The 23038-nt window shown below is 28.6% G+C and overlaps 1 protein-coding gene across 1 annotated transcript in view; it reads right to left on the bottom strand.

The window, feature by feature from the left end:
- Positions 1-19675, bottom strand: part of LOC121113736 (A-type potassium channel modulatory protein KCNIP1-like) — a 201907-nt gene extending 182232 nt beyond the window's left edge. Inside the window, exon 1 of the mRNA XM_071886821.1 lies at positions 19403-19675. The gene's annotated coding sequence lies outside the window, so the exon portion shown is untranslated. The remainder of the gene's footprint in view (positions 1-19402) is intronic.
- Positions 19676-23038: the final 3363 nt, after the last annotated feature.

Below are 23038 nucleotides of genomic sequence, written 5' to 3'. Positions count from 1 at the left end.
CAGCTTGCTTTGAAAAGATATAAGATGTCTTGATGTCTTCCTCCATGATTTTGAACACATATCATTTTGGATTGAAAATAATATAATGTATACCACTAGATCAACGCAGCCGATTATTCCAAGCTATGGAATAATTATTCAATAACTACGTGGAATTGTTCACATCTTAACAAGAGTTACTTCAAATTCAGACAATCAACGTTCCGAACACCTATTAGGGGGAAGGGAGCAGAAATATCAACAACTGACAGTAAAATAAAGTGTAAATGAATACCTTAGATAGGTTACGCCGTTTTTAACTTAACCAGACAAATACTCCCCTACAAAAATGCCAATAAAATACAACTGTCAGTACGTTGTATGATATATGGAAATATTTAATTGATAAAATAATTTTTTTAAATAAAGAATATTTAGGCACCTTTTCATTATTTATTCGAATTAAGATAAAGAAAATAATTGGATGAACCTCAACTCAAAATCAACTATAAAATGAAAAATATATTTAATAACTGTTCATTAGTTGATTGATTTAAATACTTTTTATTACATTAAATAATAAACAACGACCTATTTTTTGACCTAGTGTAATCTCTAAAAACAAAGCCATTTTTTTATTGTTAAAAAAGGAAATATTAATATCTTACAAACAACCATATAGATTGATTTGTCAATAAAGCGTTGAAAAATATCCTTTGAAAAAGCATTTCGCTCTTTTAAGCAAGCAAGCTCAAATTCACAATATGTTCTAATGGACCTAGAAAGAAAAAATGGACATATTTTCTGATAAAAATGATTTAAACGTATTTTACAAAAACCAACATCGAAAATTAATATCTATAACTTAATGCATTTAATTTGAAAAGGTTTGTACCGAATTATAAACTTAATTAAATGAAAAAAAAAAAACTTCTTATAAATGTCTAAAATCCCGTTTTATACATATTGCAAAGAAATATCCAAAGATGCGATGTATGTAAAGAAAAAACTATGTAGAGTGATACGAAAGGAAAAAGGGCTGAGGGTGAGAAGAGAAGAAAGAGCACACTCAGTCTTCTTTTTTGTTTATAATTTAATCAGTCGTGGGTAAGTTCACATTTTCCACGAAAAGAAAAAATTTCGGCTATTTTTGATGTAAATTATTTTTGAAATGCGTAATAAAATAAATATAAAGGTTTTTGAATATAATTATGATATTTTCCCTGGAATAATGCTTTTTTTGTTCTCTTCTCAATAGCAGTAATTATTTTTTTCCCCCACAATCATATCACAGGCACCTCATAATACATTTTTCAATCAACCCTATGGGAAGTGCGGGGCTACTGTAAATATAGTGTCTAAGACCTGCCTAGATTGGCAATTATTTTCGTATAAAATAAAGTTGAATGTGTTCATATTGGTCTTTTCATTAAACCTTACTAATTTTTTTTTCATTCATTCAAACATGATTATTTTTCCGGGGTTTTAAGTACCCTAATAAAAGAATTAATCATATTATGACAATTTTAAAAAAGTGACATTACATGATATTTCAAATTAATAATGCATATATGTGTATTCATGACCAATTTGAGTACTTTTCAACTTTATATCTTATATTTTTGGACAAAAATGTTTTTTTTTTAACTTAATGGAGATAGAAAAAAAATATATAATTATAAAAAAATTTTGAATAATAAATACATACAAAAATTTGATGGGAGGACTTTATTTTTATATTTGATTATCTTTTTTTGCTTTGCTCCTTTTATTTAAATTTCCAAATCCCAGGTAAATTATAATGAAATCTTTACATTTTTTTTACAAAACCTTGACCAAAATTATCCAAAACTATGAATAATTTAAAAGGATATCCATAATAATTGAGAAACAGCCATATAAATTTACATAGGTATAGAATAAAGAAGATAAAAATGGAATTTCCAATGAAGTAGAATGAAAAATTACAGAGGTTTGTTTTTTAAGGTGTAATTACTTGAGAAAATGAAATTTTCACATTTTTAAGCATACGCAGATGTAATTGTACAACTTTCTTTCAACACGTTAAATGTGGCAATTCTTCAATTCACTAGTAATTGCCAAACACCTCAAAAATGTACCATAAAGGTCAAAACGTACACTTTTTATCATTTCATTAATGTGTTTTTTTTGTATATATTGAGAAGGGGAAATGAGTGCTTTCGGCGAGTATAATAGTTAACTCCTCTTAACGTGTATGATCTACTAGTTCAATAGGAAAGTTGTACAATATACTTGCACTTCTAAAAATACCCGCCTTACTACTTCTCTGTCAATAGAATGCAATATTATAACAGAAATATTATTATTATAAAGGTAGTCAATTCAACATTTAGATATTTTTCTAAAACAAAATCATCATTTAAAAAATAAATTTCATATTATATACCATATATATTGTTGAGTAAAAATACAAAATTTAGATAGAGTTTCTATTTTTCTTCTTTGTCATTTGAATCCTTAAACCACTAACAGGGAAAATTCTAAATGAACGCCGGCTGAGGAAATAGACATAGGATCTAAAAGGCCTATTTGAGGTCAGTGGGGTTTACAGGGCATTAGTGGCAGAGGTGAAAATAGGTATACCCAAAAAGGTAACAGAGGAGTCATAGGATACAATAATCATCCTGTCGACCATAAACTACGCAAATCCCTGCTAAGAGTGTTCAAGCCAATACAGAAACCACTCTGCTATGAGTAGCACTCAATGTTCAAAATAGAACCATTAAAGACAGAGTGAGAAAAAAATGCCCTCCGTACGGCCTTTGTAACACCCTAAATTCACAGCAAGGGATAGAATACAGCAGAAGGAATCTGCAACGTTATTCTTTGATCCAAATCTTACTCTTAACAGAAATTCTTCCAATGTTGAGGGATTGACCTTACTACTAAATCGGTTAGGGAATGTGGATCTATTTCTGTTAATCTACCTGATTTTCTGGGAAGTTGGTATTTTATTATTTTTTGTTCTACATGAAGGTATCAGGTCGCCTTTAGAGTATATTACGTTGATGTTCTGTACAAATCGTGCAACAAATAAATTAAAAAACCAATTTTTCCGTGAATGTGAATAATTACGTAAAGAAATATAGATAATCATTGGTGAAGGACTCATTCACTATCTAAGGAGAGGACCCACCCACGAAGAAAAGATTGAATAATTCAAGAACAAGGTCCTACATTAAGAAAACTCAATAGAGAGCAATATAAAATTTTGAAGCGATTTAACTATACAATATACTGCTCTTAATGAAATTTGTTTTTACCCTACGTCTTGTGGTTATTTTTTTATCAGTTAATTAAGGAATAAATCAAAACCACCGTCATTAACTACAAAACAACACTTATGTCTTTCTTTTGTTACATGGAATTGATCCCCGTTTTGATTTATTTTATAATTATGTTGATTTTATTATGTTGCATGCACTTTATTTGGGTTTAATCACAGCTTAAACATTTGTCAGATCAGTGCTTTTATTATTCCTTTTTGTGTCTGGGTTTATTTTTCAACGTTCTGCTCGTCAACAATATAATAATATAAGTATGCCTGATGAGTTATTATTTATTGCAATAATCAACTAACAAGGAAAACTTTATTTTTAAGCTTTTAATTACATTCAATTCTTTCTAAATATTTTTCCACACAAAAAAAAACAATCTCTAACCTTTATAATAATTAAAAAACTTGTTACATAAAAATATATTATGCTAGTAATGTTTACCAACATCTGTTTTGTATCAATTAACTACATTTTTAGAACACACAATCAATCTGCGGGGAAAGATTAATTATTTATTGTTTAATATGTCGAGATTTATGAATATACATAATAGATATACGAGTGAGGTCTGAAAAGTTTCCTATCTATAGATGAAGATGTCGGTGAAAATTAATGAATAAATGTGAATTATCATATTCATCATGTCTATATACTAGACTGGTTCTAAATATTCTTTAAATGTGGGGGGGGGGAATTGTATTATTACCTCAAAAATATTCAATGTAAGTCAAAATAAAGGAAATTGCAAAAAGTAACTTTTTTTAGACTAATAAACAATATATCAAATGTTTTAACATAGTTTCCTCCTAAAAATATTTCTTCTTATATAAAGTGGTATATAATTTAAAATGTAAATGCGCCAAAACTACTAACGTGGTGTTTTCTCGCCCCGAAACAAAAAACACTACAAATCACAGAACCTCTTCATTCTGAAGATTATAAAATGAAATAAATAGTTCCATTGCCTTTAAAGGTTTCATATCTGATTCATTATAGTATTTTTGAGTCTGATTGGTTCGAACTTTATCAGTAATATTAGATATCAACATAAAAATAAATTTATTTTATTTTAAAAACAAATGTACATTTCAGAAATGTGCTTCCATTTATTATTGAAATATTGAATTACTAAGACAGAGCTATCTAAAAGTCAAGAACTCAAGATTATTAATTTTTGTAGTAATATATTCGGGGTAAATCTCTGAAGGTTAATATAATTAGAATTTTTAATTCGAAGCACTCCAAGTATGTAAAAAAACAAAAAATAAATATGGCAATTTAATAAAATCTATTATGATGTTTTATTGAATTAGCTACAAGCTGCTATGTGAGAAAAAAACACAAAACCCACTTTTTTCCTACAATTACTTTGTCAGTGATTACTCCAACACACTTAAAAAAAGTAACAATTTATATTTTTCATCTCAAATGTGACACAAAAGCACTCAATTTTCCTCCTTTTTTTTTTTTTTTTTTTTTTGACCTCAAACGTTGTTTGTTTCTTGACAAATTTTTATACCCACGTAGTCATGTCTCTGTCTCCACCAGAAGTAGACAGCAACGTTGATATCAAATGATGAGGGAGGCCACATATACAAAAGACAAGATTTTACGTCGTCTTTCATTCAGTGGTGGGGTAGACTCTAACAAAGTTTTGTAGACCTGAGTCTTCATTCACACCCTTCCTTATTTTCCCCTCCCTGACTTCCATTTCTTTAACTTGAAAGCACATTGTGATGGTTATGTCAGTATTTATTTTCCAACAGACACTGCAGTCAGTATTTTGTTTTGCCCACCTAAACCAATTCGAATCAGATGATATCCCAAAGTGTTAATGACCATATTCATATTCAAAACAGTCTTTAAACGTAGAATTCTACCACTTTGGCAATGTCCCTATAATGAGATCCTATATTTTGGTGGTTTCATGCTCGTCCGTCATTTACAACAGAAAATATTAGGTTAAGAAAAATTCTGCACTTTTTTCATTAGATGTCTTTAGTGAGCAATATATCATCCTTAGTATATTGCATAAAAAAATTTAAGAAGCTACTTAAAGGTTAAGCATATACTTAAAAAAGGTAATTTACAGTTTTATGTTTGGTAATGCAAATTTGTGTGTTAAGCGTTCCGAAATGGAATTAAAATAAGAGAAAATTCGATACATTAATCAGTATCACAACAACCAAGGTGAAAAGGTGGATTGGACGGCCAAAAAAAGTTGTTCTTTATGTATACTCTATACAGTATTGAATGCAACAGCAAAGTGGCGGCTCCAAAGACTCCGTTGTGGTAATATGGACGTCGAAGATGAAACACGCTCTGGTAGACCAATCATCAAAAATGACGATAAAATAATAGAAATTGCCAAGTAGATTCCGGCATGTGAGCACTTATTATATAAGCAAGGAACTAAAAATTAGCCAGAAAAAATACTGGGAACCATTTGCCTGGTCTTAAGAAGAAACTCAATTTATGGGGGCGACATTAATTGATGCAAAATAACTTTTTGGATCGAATTTATGTTGCCGACTCTTTGCGGAAACGTACTCAAATCGATCAATTTTTGCAGTGAACGATGACTGGCTATAAAATATGAGTCACATAAGAGAACAACAGCCGAAAAATATCTTGCTCAATGCAGGGTGAAGCGACTCAACGATCGCCAAGCTCGGATTAACGCCCAAAAAGGTTATGCATTGTATTTGATGAGATTGGAAAAGAATCATCCACTATGAGCTGCCAATCTGGCAAAACACTTCATTCGGACTTATATTTTTAATAAAATGTACCAAAATGAAGCAAGGGATAGACCAGAAGCGGCCAATAGAAAGAATATTCTATTCCATCAAGACAAAACCAGGACACACACATCTTTAATGACGCGTCCAAAGCTCCGAGAGCTTGGATGGGATGTTTTACTGGACCCACCGTATAGTCCAGACCTGGGACCAAGCGATTATTAACTTTTCAATCATTTGCAAAATGTTCTTTTCAAGAGGTGCTAGTGGAAATGATCATGTCAGTTTTTTTACCAATAGGGACGAATACATTTAATTCTTGGAATTATGAAATTAACATTAAAATGGACTTTTTACTTCATCTAATATTTAAGTATATGAAAAGAAAATCAATTCATCTGAAGAATCAAAAATAATAACTACAATTTTTGATAATAAAAAATACTGTTTAGATTGCAAACAACATAAATTTCACATTCGAGTAAAAGCTTCAAATTCACAGCTCTAGAAATATAATAGAATTTTAAAAACATAGTACATACAATCATTTTTAATTATATTTTAGAAAATATGTAACGAATTCATTCATTCTTCAAATGTTGATGAGTTGGACATTTTTCTCGTCATAATCATTATGGGAGGGAGGGGGCGGAGGGTGTGAAGTGAAGTCGCATGCCTATCACTTTTTATAAAATTAATTACATTTCTTGAATATATTTATGCAATAGTTTACTCTCTACTGAGAAGACCTCCTCTGTTCTTTCAAAATACAGCGTGTTTCGTAAATTATTATTATTATATATGTATGCATATAATATTATTACATTTTAATTATAATAAATTACTACTCTACTCACAGAGAGGATAGAGGAAAGTAGTTAGAAGGATCCATAAGAAGAAAAACTCTCTTAGCTTGAGGATATTAGTTTTTCCTTATTCTAGTAATTTCATTTTTTCCCCGTTCATTCTATGTCTTTTGTCTCTTTGTATATTATACATATAATAATTATGTTTTGGCTTAAATATTATTAAAAGGAAGAAAATTAAATGATCATTTGAGAAACTAATTTGAGAATTTGTACTCAAACAGAGTACATTTTACAAAGGTTGAAAAAATAGGGTTAGTGGGAAAGGAACAGAGAGTGAAAAAATAAAAATATGAGTACACACAATTTACCAAGAAATTGTTTTAAATGAAAAAAAAAGTGATTTGAAAGATAATGAATGGGTTTTCTATGTGTCTGTAGAAAGATACAATTTTCAAATTGTATTCGGTATATGTATAAGTTACAAAAAAATCTGCTGTAACAATAACATGAAATTCATTACCATTTTTAGTATAGAAATCTACCTATATGGTTTTGGAGGATCAAACGGGGGCCTTTTAAAGCTCCAATGATTGATATCAGCTACAAGATACTATAATATTTATCCTACGAGGAGATTTGCTCACGTTATTCCTAACGAAATAAGCTTACCAGAAAAAACGTGTGTAGAAACATTTTTTTTGTTATTTCAAAGCTACATCCGCCTTTCTTGATAACGTCGACCACACGGCGCCGGAAGCATTTGCATACCATGGTGACATTCTGCAGGTCCAACATTGTCACTGTACGGGTAGTGGACTTTTTCAGGGCCTCCACGTATGAATAGTACTTGACAGAGGCCTCATGATCAACACTCCCTCAGAGATAGAAATGGTATTCACTTTGTTAATTTTGTTCAAAAAATTAATTCACTGGGGTAAAATTGTTATTAAGTGATAGAGCATTTTTACTCAAATAATAAAATGCATCCTAATTGAAGGAAATGCCATCTTGATGGCTCAATGTATATGTTTTTACAACATAGAATGAACATATTTCCAACAAACTTTGATGAAACTTCATCAAATGGTTTTAAGAATAAAATATAACTATAATTACAACCACATTAAATACTACTTGATGCCAATGATAAATATTGATATTTGAATCAAATCAGAGCTCTAAGGGTAATAAGAATAATAACTATAATAGCATATTTTTAATACACTATATATAATAAAACAAAGTAATTAAGCAATAAAATATTTGTAGACAGTAAGGTGTAAGTACTTTAATTTGTTGGTCCGAGTTTGATATCTTTAGGCCCCGAAAATGAAAGACATTGTGACTCCGCTTAAAAATGCTCTATAGGGACAGAAAAGTTATCTCATAACGTAAAACGTATTGCAAGATCGTATTTGGGCTATTTTTATTAAATAGCCTTTGTTTCGCCAGTTAGTTTATAGCATTGTTTTAAAACGAGTTCATATGTTCTACTAGGATGATTGGAAGAAAGAGCGTCAATAAATATGGTTGCCTTATTTCCTTGCTTTCCTTCTTTTTAAAAAAAATCAAAGATCACAATATGTATTTTTAAATATTCGTTGATGATTCTAAAATGGTGTTCATTTTTTTAAAGTTCTATATTGAATCCTATTCCCCTGTTTTATAATCAATAAATATATGTTAATACGTCATACCCATCACCTGAAATATTATAGTCTTTAAGATAAAATAAGAAAGAAAACTCCTATTTTATAAGATAAATAGGCTTCTGGCTCAATATTTATTTTGGTTGATAGTTGTTTATTTGGAAAGTTTGACAAAATATGCTTCATACGTAGTTCATTTTTACACTTTAATATATATTGATTTAAAGACAATTTTTCAAGCATATGATACACTTTTATTACTAAATTTGAATTCTTCATGACTTTATCCCTCTTTTACTTGTTGGGTGTGTTTATTCACCCTCATATTGAAATACCATTGTAAAAAACTGTGTACATCCTATTTTGGCTTTACCTTCCATGTAAATTCTTAATTTATCATACACTTCAGAAGTCCCCAATCCCCGGGCCGCACAAGAAATAATTAGTTATTTGCTATCAAAGTCTGGACAATGATTACTACTTAATTTACAGTTGGTAAGGCAAGAAGAAATGTATAAATGAAAATTTAAAAAAATAATTAGTTGTATGAGGTAGTTTTTTATTATTTTTCAGTTGATAATTTTTAATTTTATCATTGGATTTCCCGGCCAACAAGCTACAATCCCTACTACATCTTCACTGCCTTCTTTTGTTTTTTGGATTCATAGTTATTACTTTCTTCTTCTCCTACAAATTGTAAATATAATAGTAAGCCCCCTCTATTATAGTCCCTGTCTAAGTCAAACACTCTTTTATTTTGAAATGGTCGTATTCCCCTCACCTGCCTGCAAAAAAATTAACCCAACTAGCACAATGAATAACAAACAGGCGTTTCTGGAAAGTTTTTTTAGGGGATTCCTACATTGACAGCCACCAAGACAAAGGACAAAGGAGTAGACCGGACTCTGGGTGTCTTTGTCGGCCATTAATCCCAGATAATACCATCTTGGTGAATAGAAACAAGCTCCGGGCACATATTGACTTAACGTTTCAGAAAGTTTCTGTTGTTATAATATCGTTATAATGTTGGAGCAAAGTTGTAGATAAAGTTTTTTTTTTAATGTTGGAGCAATGTACTAATAAAGTTCGGTATGAATACACAGTGGAGTAAAATTATTATTTTAAAACCGCATCCCCCTCAGTTCTGCAGTAAAATTATCCAGTGTTGACTGTTTTGCAGTTAGAAAAGGTTATGGATCACTGATATATGTACTTCATGGATCCATTTGGGTGAGGAAAGAGGATGATTCATTCGTTTCTGAGCTGTTAACCAACTCTGGAATTAATTATCAAAGTTTCAAGTAACGCTTTTTATGCGTTCTCATTAATTATTTATTCCGACGATGAATACAAAAAAAAGAGATGTTAGGGAAGTGGGATATGTTTTTTTTAAAATATAGAACATATTTTGTATGACTGATTAATTTAGAAATCCTTTACAGTCTACAAAATGTAATATATTTTTCACCAACTATCATTGCAGATATAAATTCAGAGGTATGGAATATGTTGGTAAAACATATTTGTTCACTGATAACTATAGTTGGCGTAATATGTAACAAAGCTAAATGTATTTAGTAATGGATTAAAAAGATAGCCAGTTTACTACATATAAGCAATAGTTTACCCAAATTAAAAAGGATAAAGTTGATCTTTGGGAGGATATGTATTTTCTAAAATGTTCAAATAAAAATGAAGTTAATAAATAAATTCGAAGGGAAAAACTAAACGCAAACTTTGGGATTGTATAAATCTAGGTACAGCACTAAGATGTCAATAAACCAACCATATTATATGTATAGTTGTATAGGTATTAAAACAGCATGTAATTAAATTTAAAGGTTGGTTGGGTTTTCCAAGTGTTTCTAAAGCCTACAAATTTTAGAAACTTTTATTTTAATTTCTATTCTATGTTACTTCCCCTTTTTAATTCTAACAAATTTACGATTGTGGGATTGTTTAAAAAGCCCAAAATCAATATATCATATTTTGAGAATGTAAAAAATATTCCTTATTAGATCTTTCAGATGTGTTTCATGACCAATTTGATCCTTTGTCAACTTTGTATCTTATCTATCTCATATTTTAATTAAATTCCATTTGAAAGATGAGCCAAAATAAAAAGATATAACGGTTGATTTTAAAAATCGCGGGCTCAAAGCATCCCAGGAAAGTAAAAAAAAAGCATATACAAAATATAAAGGAGTGTCATCAATTAATTTCTTGGAGCTTATTAACTATTTTGTTAAATGAACATGTACATTGCGATTGATCCTCTTGATATTTTCAATGATTCAAATTGTTCATTAATTCTACAGATTTAAAAAGTATGATGTTATGATAAACCAATAAAATAAATAAGTACACTTTAAAAATAGTTTTTAATGTGGTTTGAATTCCAAAATGAATTAGTCATTTCCTGGAAAGATAGTTACGTTAAAAAAAATTGTATATATATATAATTCGATGTTTTTCTTTAAAATATAATTAACCAATGTGTTTTTTCTTAGTAATAATGTTGATAATGTAAATTTTTTGAAATTAAGTTAATTTAGGCTCATTAAAAAATTTTCAATTTAAGGCATTAAGTAATGTCTTCGATTAAGTTTTTTTATTTAGATTTGATCACACTTTTATCCATATAAATAACATAGTGGTCCATTAAAATCTGACAATAATTAATGAAGGTTGAGTGATTGAAGTAATTCATTTTCGATAAAGCATACACAATTAGTTACAAAACAAAACAAACTGTTGAGAAAATGACACTCCATTCACAAACTCCAAACAGTTGGCCGTCTCCAGTACCACCGTCTACGCTGTCAGCAAGTCCAAAAAGTTGAGGAAGAAGAAGGGTTCTCTCAAAAAAACCAAACTGGATCCGGAGGAGTTAAATAAAACAGCCCAGGCCAATCCCCTCAAGTCTGTGAGGGTCCATCCAAGAGGTCTCGGGATATCACACCAGAGTGTCCAGAAAGTTATACAAAATGTGTGTTGAAAGTGCTTTGTGAGGATGGAGAGGCTACTTTTGAAAGCAACAAAGAAATAACCCATCTCTTGCGTTGCAACACTCTTTTGAATAAGTCTTTTGGGTTCTTTCGATGACTCGATGGTTTTTTTGACACTTTTGGTCCCCCTACAGCTCTGATACCCACCCCCATAACTACAAATTTTGGGTGTATGGCAAGGAGAAGGCCTGTAGTGTATGTCATCGAAACACTAAGGCCCTCAAAGTTATTTTCAGCCAGGACTGGGACGCCATGACGGAGGACTACATCCTCAGCGGGTTCCAGGCCTTCCACCGCCGCCTGGAAGCCATCATTGCCGCTAAGAGCGGCTACATTAAGGATTAAGAGAGCTCAAACACACATCTATTTATAGTATCAATTTTTTTTTTGAAAATCTATTGTTAATTAATAAATTATATCTTGTTGAAGTTTAAAATACAAAATGTTTAGATTTTAATGGACCACTCGGTAGAAAAGTATCAAAGAAAGTGTTTCTGAAAAAGTAGTGTTTTCTTAAAATATTATTTTTGTTAAAAAATGGATATTACAAAATTTCAGTATGATCAAAACATATTTGGAGTTTGCACAGCGGCATTAAAATCTATATATTCACTGATAATTGAAAAAATACTCTAATATGTTCATGTAAATCTCCAAATTATTTAAAAAAAGAGCTCTTAATCTGAAATATTTATTTCAGATTAAGAAATTATTTGAAAAAAAAAAAATTACAACTCTCCCTCTAGTTATAAAAACAACTCACCTTTGTTATCGAAAGGAACATTTTAAAACGTTAAAAGTACTTTTTTTGCAAATAATACATTTAAAAAATATAAAGATTTATTAATTTACAGTCAAAATATATGTATTTTAAATGTTTAATAAACTATTAAATGTATATTAGAGCTTATTGAAATACTTTTTATAAATAAAGTAATAAATTTATAAAGGAACATTAAAAATAAATGATCTTAAGAGTCTTTACAATTTGATAGCTCATAATTTTATCAAAAGGTTATTGAAATAGTGTTAATATTTTGTGTATTCTTTACTAAAAGGGATTCATTATTTGAGTTGATAATTTTAATTATAATGTTCTTATTATGAATTTAAAAATGAAATATATATTGATCGAGATAAAACTTTAAATAAATATGCAATTATATCTGTTTATTAACCTACAAATATCTAAATGTATTTACTTTTCCTTTCTAAAAAGCTTCTACATATATATCCGTTATTTTTATTTGTACAAAAACCTCTTTGGAACTTTAAAACTAAAAAAAAATCAATCATATTAAAAAATACTACTTTTAGAAAGAATTAATTAAAACAATAGCCCATATTTCAATCAAAAATAGGTTGTTCTACAGTCAATATCTACTGAATGTGGATTTTCTGTGTGGATAAAAACTTTTCAAATTTACTTTCTCCCCCTTTCAAATATGCTCTTCAAAACCATCTACAAATAATCATATACAAACTTGAGTATGACCACTTTAGCCAACAAATAATTGAGTACGGTGCACATCTGCCAAGATTTTGATAATTAATATTTTTTTCTTCATAATATATAATATCGTGAATTCATTCAAGTATATGTAGAACTCAGACATAATTATTTTTTTGTACCCAAGGACAATTATATTTCAATTGATTATATCATGAATCACATTTTAAAAAAAAAATATTCACATTCTTATAAAAATTTAAATGTGTATAACTCAGGCTGAACTTTTGCGGTAATAAAATTAATTTATTTTTGATTACGGGCATTATAAAAATATAATTATAATATTTTAAAATTCAAATAAAAAATACAGCTTAAGTGATACTAGACATTTGTTATATGCTCACATTCAAATAAAACATGCTTAGTCGTTTCCTTTGATGCCTTTAAAAAGAACATAGACATTGAATGTCATTTATGACCAGTGCCCTCCTGTCAGAAAGTTATTGCAAATTTTTTTCTGAACACTCAATATATAATCGAATAATTTGATTAAATATAGGACATTTATAACATTTCAAAGTGATGTAACATCTCTTAAATAATATTCATTGATTCCCAAGATCAAGAAAATTAATTAAAGATAAGAGAATAAATATTATTGTTTTAAATAGTAGCATCTCAAGGTTAATAGAAATATAAGAATATACCATACCGTGTGTACTACTGATGTTTGACTTCTAACATGTTTTTAATATTGACGTCATAGTAGATGAGTGGCAGTGTGTTTTGTCAAAATCTGTGTTTCTTGCCAAGTAGTCGGTATGATCCATTAAATTGAAAATTCTATGAGGGGTGTGTGTTTTGTCAAAATTGCCTGTGTCGTCCAGTAGTCGGTACAATATATCTGATTGAAATTTCTAGCTAGCCCGATTACATGACCTACATGACTTACATGTATAACCTTGTATTTCTATTAACTTTGGTAGCATCTGAAGATTTAGGATTATATTATTATAATCATTTTTGTCATATAAAGTATTGATCATAATCGACAAACTTTGGCAATTTCATTAATGTTCCTTTAATTGCTCAGATCGAGTTGCATGGATTCAGTATAAGTTAACATTATATTATTATTCTATTTCAGTAAAAACTGTCTTTGAAGTCCATATACATAATGTATAATTCCTTCTCTATATAGGAGTGACCATGAATCGAACCTAAGCACCTTGAGCTCATGAGAATAATTTTTCCTTAGCGGTTTCTCCATTGAGCTACTTCAACTGTTATAATAAGCTAATTTATGTAAATCGCGGATATATCAGTCAAACTCTAATATACACCCTTATTTGAAGTAACTTTACACATTTGAATGGAGCTTTTTAAATGTTGTCAAATCTGCAGAAACTAAACAAGTATAAAAATATAGACTGTTACGAAAAAATAAATCAAAGATACATGAGTTGAGTTCTAAACAATATGTCCTTTTGCCGTAAAAAGGAATCTGATTATTTTAATTGTCAGCATAGATATTTTTAATATGTTTGGGAAAAGAACAGCATACAAGTTGCTATGAGGGGAAGGAATCTCGAAAGGACATACCAAAAAATTACTCCAAATTCGATTCACTTACAACTCCCAAACAAATCATCAACGTTACTCTCTCTCTCTTTCTCGTTATGAAGCACATGCACAAGTGGTTACTTTATACTTAGTTGGACTATCTTCAATAATGAAGGAATAAGGAGAACAGCTTTGGAAAATAAAAGTAAAAATTTCCAAATTCCCAACCACAAAAAAAATTATTCACTCTATACGTAATGGAGAGATCTGTTACGTGGGAATTCAAAATTAAAAACTCAACTTTATTTGGTCATACAATTATGTATTTTATCATACAGTTCCTATACCAAGTAATATTGTATGTTATTTTTGATATTTTTATATACCTAGTCACTATCCAAGCCCCAAAAGAAACGATAAAATATAGTCAGTTACATTGCTTACCATAGATTTCATATCCACTAATAATATCCCAGGAATACTATTTCCGATATGACTAATCATAAGAATTATTCAATTTATTTTTTCAAATGAATTAATCATATGTTTGTATTATTTCCGGGGGTTTTTCTTCTCTCGTTTAGCAATGTATTGCTTCTTATTATACATATTCTGAATTATATCTATCAATTTTTTTGTTTAGCTGTCATAAATACAAGGCAGAATAGGAAAATACATACATATAAATCAAACTAATGGATAATTCTGTGGATGCAGAGACAGAGAGTAAGAGGAAAAAGGATGTAGTTTGAAAAAAAAATCCTTCCATATGTGAATCAAAGTTCATGTTTAGCTTCTATCAACAAATTATTCATATCAACCCCTCAGAAGTAGCCAATAAAATAGTGAGAAATTGAGATATTTGTAGGCTCAAATTGGATCCGATCTAGTATTATAAGTCGCTTAAATCAAATAAAGGTTTTAAACTATTCCTAAGTTTTTTTGCGTATCTTGAGTAGAGATAGATTTGATATAGGCCCAAGCCGAAAGCCCGCCGTCCAAATTTCATTTTCCCAAGCTAAAAAAGCCCTTCACCCGAATCTTCCATCCCGACCTTTATTTATAATGTAAAATAATTATCTTACAACTAATCGATAATATCTTTCTGAATTTGACACCTCATGAAAAATAAGGTGACAATAACGTTATTGATAATTTGACAATGTTACAATTACAAAATGTTTTGACTATTTCAATTCTCCAGGACCTAATGTTTAAAAGGCAGATTATTTAGGGAGGAAGAACTAATTTCAAAATTGATCAAACTGTATGAAAATGAAGATACAAGATTTTCAAATTATAGATAAAATCTCATCAAATACTAAATATGAATCTTTGAGTTTGTGGGCTTCTTTTTACAAATAAATTAACTCCTATGAAAGAGAGTAAATCTTAAAACCCTTTGTCCCCTTAAAAAGGTTGTTCGCTATTGCATCATTTTTTTATGATTTTTTTTTATTCCAACGTATAATTAACACCTAAAATGTATAATCTACTCATATCCAATAATATAAATTGAAAAAATAGGCTGTTTGTAAGATCAAAAAGTCGTAAACACATTCAAAACTTCAAAATTAATATCTTTTATGCAAAAAAAAAAAAAACCCGAATAAATAAATAATATTAGTAAGCATTTAATTGGCTGAAACATGTTTATTAATTATTGGGCTTTATGTATTTATGGAATAGTAAAAAATAGGATTTTCTCCTTTTCTAGATTTATGTTCAAGATTGTGTTATGTTGACGCACCATACGTATACAGTAATTTTTTTAGTTTAAATGTTCATAATATATATGTATATCACAAGTATAAAGATAGGTATGTAAATATATATTAAAATAATGATTTAAATAATTTATCGTTCAATCTCTGGTTTTCATAGTTTTTTTTAAATATTTAAATTTTAAATACAGAAAGAAAAGATATTTAAAAATAATTTCTAAGACACTTGTGATCATTTAATAGAAAAAACAGTATGTAACAAAAATCAAAAACAGAACAATGTATTTAATGTATATATATGTATACAGCCCAACATTTCATAGACATATTTTGCTAATTTATCAACCTTGTATTCATATTTATGGATTTTTTTAAATACCCAAGAACATTGTCCATACTTTGGAATCTTTTATATATTCTATGATAATTAATTTGTCCCGGATACGACCAATTTAATTAATAATTTATCAATTGGTAGTTATTTTATTGTGAAAATGATTTTTTGTTAATTTAGGTGTAATTTGTGGAGACATTAAAAACCTAATAAGAATAATTTGTTAACACAAGATGAAAATAAGTTGTTGAAAATACGACTGTAGTCTAAACTTAACTTTTAGAAAGTTCCATTTTGTTGTGTTGATAGGACACATTTGTTTGTTTTATGTATTTACAACAAAAAAAACTATATTTTAAAGACAATTTATGCGATTTTAAAATTCATATCAATGTTTGTCAAAAATTAGATAAAAAAGTTATTTAAGAAAAGCTTTTAAATGGGGTATAAGAACATTTATCATTAATCAGCTGACAGGATTGCTATTATCTAGGTAAATAGCATATACCTACAATACATTCTCAGATAACAATGAATGACAGTTGTCATCAGAGACAATTACACATTAATTCTTACACATTCATATATCAAAGATATGCAAAAAATAAATTAAACGTGTCCATCAGCACATCCAAGAGTTTAAAATAATCTCTTTAAAAAAGAAGAGAAAATGCAGATCTAATGTATTTATATAATAAATTGTTTAAAAATTTATAAAAATATACAGATCTACGTTTAAGGACCATAATATTTTCTTTTGTTTACATTGTAATGATTCATAATATATATAGACATTAGACATATAACTTAGTCAAAAAGCGTATAAATCCCCTTTTAGTCTTTGCTTCAGGTATAATCACGTGCATATTGTAAGTTATTGCCTTTAAATTTTACTTTCATAGACTAGACAAACAAAAAGAAAATTATGTGATTAATACCTTTTCATTCAAGCATTATCCATATATGAATAATGTCATTTTTATTTAAAAATTAATTGATAAACGTGTATATCCAAATCTACCCAAAAGTAATAACTCAATCAAAAATAATCTTTTCAATATTTACCTTAAAAAGTATAAACAATATTTATTTATTTTTTCGACCAACAGCGATAATCAAAGCATATTACGGTATAGTTAATACTTATGAAATGTAATAATCATCAATGTTAGTCAAAGTAATACACTTAAGATAAAAGTATTCAAATTTTAAATATAGGGTAAAAGTGCTCAGAACAAATAAATAAAATAATATAAGCCCAAAATGTAAATAAAATATAAATAGATAAATATGTATCACAAAAACGGAATTAACTAAAAAACTCTTCAGGTCAGCTTTATTTCCCTGACAAAAGCATAGAGGTATATAATTCCAAAGACTATCTGATTAATTATAAAAACTATGCTTTAAAATGGTTATATTTGGTTTTGGGAGATACCGGGTGTTGTGATCAGAGAGTCACATATCTTGGAAGAGGTAGCCTTTGTCTAGTATAGAGGTTAGGGAAGATAGGTTTATCTCTTTTTTTTTAATCTGGTAGAGTGTCATAACATCTTTAATTGTATGTTTATGATACAGAGTGATTATGCCAATTTTTTTGTTTTTGCAGGAATGGCTCTCACTCAATGGAGAAAAAACGACACAAACCTAGCTTAGAGCAACAAAAAGTAGGCAATAATTTCGTGGATCAAGAAAAATATAACCTAGGCATTAAATGAATTTCTGTAAGAAAGTTAATATGAAGCTCAAATTGACTAGAAATGATATTTATCAAATAAATTCATTAATACATTTATTTGTATAAAAGTTATTTTTAACTAACCCCAAAAGTTTTAATCTATTATAGATAGTTTTTGAAATGTTTAACTTTCATCAGACTATACTCATTTTTAGTTCGTAAGAATTAGTGAAGACTACTCTAGAGCTAAAATAAATATTATTATTTCTAAAAAGATTGTCAGATTTACTTTATACTTTTTTGAGCTATAATTCACGTGCATATAATAGATTATTGACTTTAAATTTCACTTTCATATATACACACAGAGAAAATTGTCTAATTAATGGATTTTTATTCAAGAAAAAACTGTATTAATGTTTTCCTTTATACCAAAAAAATTAATAGATTAAATATTTGTCTGAATGGGTTTTTATGGATCCTAAAAATCAGTACTCTACTTAAGATAGTCTTAATAACATTTACGCTGTTATAAGTTAATCATTTTTATTAGTTGTTATTTTTTTCAATCTTAAAAATTATTTAGAACTAATCGAAAGCTAAATACATGCTCAAAACAGATAGGAAAGAGACTAATACCTAAGTAACTCAAAACTATATGTTACCAAAGCAGTCTTTTTCTTCGGTACATTGAAGTGAAAACAAATGTTTTGACATCAGTTGTCAAAAAATAATGTATTCCTATAAAAAAAGTTATAGACAACAGTATATGACTTTTCAGTGATGAAAGATCCTTTAGTAAAATAGAAACAAAGCTTTTACTTCCAAAATAGTCAATACAATCTATAAAAATCAAGTTTAAGAAATTTGTAACTACATAAAAATTGCTAAAATTGTGTTATTCATGAAATATATATATACAAGAAGGTTCCTTTCAACCATGGATTAATTAGAAAAGATATTAGAAATAATTTAAATTTAAAGGGTTCAATTTGTATTAAACATATAATGCACGATTTCTCTGCAGTCAAGAGTAAATATAATCTACGGATCAGGTGTTTAAACTTCTATTTAATACTTATTAAAAAAGTGTTCAATTTATTCTTTCTAAACTCTTGAGGAATAATGTAGAAAAAAATCTTACCTTTATTTCCTAAAGTTCAATAATGTTGGTGATTATTTATGAAGAGGTAAATCAAGTGTTATTTATTTATTTTATACAAAATGCAATCAAAACAAAACTGTGTCTCTTTTGATTCCGTTCTTCCCAATCAGGTAGATCCCTCTAACTGAGTAGTAAATATCCACAAATGAAAAAACAAAATAATTCTTCGCAAACATCAAACCTCACACCATTTCAAACATAGGAAACTGAGGAAGGAGATGAAACCTTGTGTGTATCTTTTCGCGTGAAATGATTCTTTTTTCCTATTTTTTTGTAATTCCCGGCTCTTTCCTACGACGTTTTCTATTTGTTTCCTTTTCCTTCCCTCTCATTTTTGGAGTAACAGCTCTTCAATACTTTTCTTTTCTTATCAAAGAACTTCTCTCTCTTTGAGACAGCACAAAAGTTGAATAGTGTACCACCACATATTGTTCTATGGTTAATTTAAGGCATAATAACGATGAAACAAGTATGTACAATGAAATTTATTCACACAAGAATGGTTGAAGCTTCATAAAGCGTGATTCCGATATGTATGTATTACATCATTGCAGATGGTCTTAAAGAGAAAAAATGCATTTTTTTAGGATCCTACATATAACAATCTTTTAAAACACCTGTAAAAAAAGTTATTCCTAAAAACTATTCATACAAAAAGCATAAAATCAATTTGTAAAATTGTGCAGGGTAGGATAATAGTGGGGCTAGTTAACTCGGTGATAAGTTGTGACGCATCATTTTTTAGCGAGCTTATAATCCTTTAGCACTTTCGTAGAATAATTATCTATTAATGTTCTATAATGCTCTTTCACGATATGTGAATAATTTTCTGAACAGACAACCTCAGTGTAATTATTCTCATTTTCATAGTTCAAAATGTTCTCATGAAAATCAAGTATAAGTTTAAATTCTTAGACTGTTATATTTCACGGAAATATAATTACTTCTTGTTTATTTAAGGGTTAAGAATTGAAAATTGAAGTCAAATATTAGCAGGGGGTGGAGGAGAAACGCTATTTGGGCTACAACAAAAATTAATATAATTAAAAGCCAAAAGTATTGAAAGAAAAATTTAAAAATCTCACTATATTAAATGCTAATTTTTGATTTCACTTTAATAATGTTAAGTTTCATAAATTTTTATTATAATAAGTTTTCATAAAAATAATTATTTTTTACATAGGTTGTTCTCATATTTTTCGAAGCAAAAGTAGTCAAGAACGCCCAATATCAATGATTGGGCAAAAAAGAATAATATAATATCTTATATCTCTGGTTAAACAGGGAACCTTTACCCGAGAACAAAACAAGATACAGAAAAAGACAAGACCTTAAAAAGTTGTTCATCAAGAGAACTCCATCACTACAAAGAACTGCATATTTGGTATCCAAGATGGATCATTCTAAGTTTTAACTTGAGAGGTAAAAATTGCAGAAATCCCAACAAGCGAAAATATTTTATAAAATTTATGCTGGTAACCCATAAAATATTTATGCTCATATTAAATATTCTTCCCTATATAAGAAAGTTCTAATAGGATCTGTAGGTAATGAGCACTAAAGGAATCTTTGTCAGCGGATATACTGTCTCTCAGAGAAACTGTATTATTTATGACACTCTCATAGGCGTAGTTATTATGCTCACAAGAATTCCCGCAATTTTCACATATCAAATTATAACTTTTATTTTCCTAATCAATGGAAAAAATAATAAGGGCTCATTATCGTCCAAGTTGTTCTGTTTTGCTTATTACTTATAATATATTCATCATTTGCTAATTACAATGTAAGTCGTATTTTTTATGAAACAAATATAATTGAGATGTCAAAACTATATCCTTGAAGTAGTCATAGTATTATAACAGATACATAAATATAGCAAAATATTATTATATGCGTTTGAGTTTGCAAGAAGTTCAATTAAATTTTGAAAAAGTTTTAGAAAAAAAGAGTTCCTCATCAAAATTGTTATTAAAAATATGGATACGCATGAAAGTATTGTATAACATTTTCTTAAAGAGATAAAGCCCCTTAAATATATACTTTCGCAAATTATAATTTGCTAATCGATATACGTATTGTAAGTATATTAGACTGTCCCTTGAGGTATAAATATTCTTCTCATCTTCACTTTTACCTATTCTTCTGCGGGCAATTAAGGAAATGACGTTTGCAATGTTTGAAGCCTCTCAGAGGTATTTTTGATGTGTTACAAACAAGATAATGTTCCTTCTTTTTATGTTTAACAACTATCACTTCAATTAGTGTTAAATTACAAATCGCAAATAAAATGCCCCTCAAGTTATTAGAAACACGGTGCATAATATGTTTAACTGATAAATCGTACACTAAAAAATTACAATTCCTGACAAATATCTACAAACTTTATTATAATTACAAATCCATTATTTCATTGGAAATTTATTTTTTTGCACCTAGAAAACGAAGCTGTAATTTTCACCTTTTTTTTCCATAACTTTTTTGATTTTGAATAAATATAGAAAACTTAATTATTCGTATAGTTTTTTTTTTTTTAATGCCAGTCATTTTTTTATCATTAGTTCAAAACCTTATGTAGTCTCCTTAAGCTAAAAAAAAAAGCATTTTGGGTATAGAATAAGTCCCCCTTATATCCCCCCTCCCTTAAAAAAAAGTCCTCTTCTCTGTCTTAACCTGGCCAAGTTCAAAAGAGACACCCATCCAAAGTTTCAATTAGGTTCAACTGTGTGGGAAAACATTAAAGGACACACAAACATACTCCAACTGCATTTATACCATATATACACGCATACAGAATATGAATTTAAAAAAAAAAACTTGTTTTATAAACTTCAAATAAGATATCAACAAATATGCATGAAAAAATTAACCATGATGAGAAGTCCATTTTTTTTTTTTGTAAAAAAAAAGCCAAATCGAAATTCAAGAAGAAAATTGCAAAAAAACCTTTTTGCACTTATTTTGCAATAAAATCGACACTCCTGTAAATATATGATAAAACAAAAGAAAATGAAAAAATATCAATTTCTTAGAACAAATACATTTTGTGAATAAATATATAGCAACTTTATCAATAAATGAACCCCCCATGATATTTAAAGACTATTTATACATCCATATAATGTTTTGCAAGAAGGTGCATACCCTTATACATTATGGTTTTATTCCTAAGTGTACAATTATTTTATGCATTAGACGATATACACAAACACACTCAGCTACCATGTATATTTATGAATGTAGTGATATAATCGGTCTTAAAAGCTATTTAAACTATAGAATAAGGTGTAATAGTTACCTGAGCCTATTAAATGCGACTATATCAAAAAATATTTTGTCATGTCATGGGACTTAATAAATATTTGTATTTTCTAAAAGTAAGCTTGTTGCTTAATCACTATTTGTAAGGGTTTTTTTTTACAGGAAGGATTGAATTTGTTATAATCATGCAAAGGTCCTTTCTATTTTGCTTACCTATTGATCAATACGTACGGGAATAACGCAAAAATATCTGGTTAGATAACCCCAACATTAAGGGCTCATAACTTTTTATTTAGTAGGTGTATCACTAGTAATGTAAATTGTGTGTATTTTTCAGCTGGCACACTTATTTTG

Source organism: Lepeophtheirus salmonis, chromosome 2, assembly GCF_016086655.4.
Source record: "Lepeophtheirus salmonis chromosome 2, UVic_Lsal_1.4, whole genome shotgun sequence".
In the NCBI taxonomy this organism is placed as follows: Eukaryota; Metazoa; Arthropoda; class Copepoda; order Siphonostomatoida; family Caligidae; genus Lepeophtheirus; species Lepeophtheirus salmonis.
This window is presented reverse-complemented; position numbering and strand designations above follow the sequence as displayed.